A 289-nucleotide genomic window follows, 5' to 3' on the forward strand; every position below is an offset into this window, starting at 1 on the left:
TTAGTAGGTTGTGGGAGGCTATAGAAGTTATAGAAGATTATAGAAAGTTATAGGAGGTTGTAGGAAGTTGAAGGTTGAAGGAAAATCCATATATACCTTTTGTACAAGGATGCGTTCAAAGAGTTGTTTTTTTCTTTAAGAATATTGTGTTCTATTGGAGAGAAAAGCATAAAGTATCTGTATCTCTTTTTTATCTGTTTTTATTTTAGGGGAAGCTCGAATGTGCATGATTACAACGAAGGTTCTCGGAATTGGGGAAGTGAAAAATCTGGCTTTAAAAGAGAAGTGG

The 289-nt window shown here is 34.3% G+C and overlaps 1 protein-coding gene across 1 annotated transcript in view; it reads left to right on the forward strand.

Moving 5' to 3' along the window:
* The window catches only part of LOC119590656 (proteoglycan Cow-like), a gene marked incomplete in the record, with an annotated part of 201,110 nt that overhangs the window by 23,600 nt on the left and 177,221 nt on the right, over positions 1-289 (forward strand).

The sequence above is a fragment of the Penaeus monodon genome, chromosome 27 (genome assembly GCF_015228065.2).
Source record: "Penaeus monodon isolate SGIC_2016 chromosome 27, NSTDA_Pmon_1, whole genome shotgun sequence".
NCBI classification, from domain to species: domain Eukaryota; kingdom Metazoa; phylum Arthropoda; class Malacostraca; order Decapoda; family Penaeidae; genus Penaeus; species Penaeus monodon.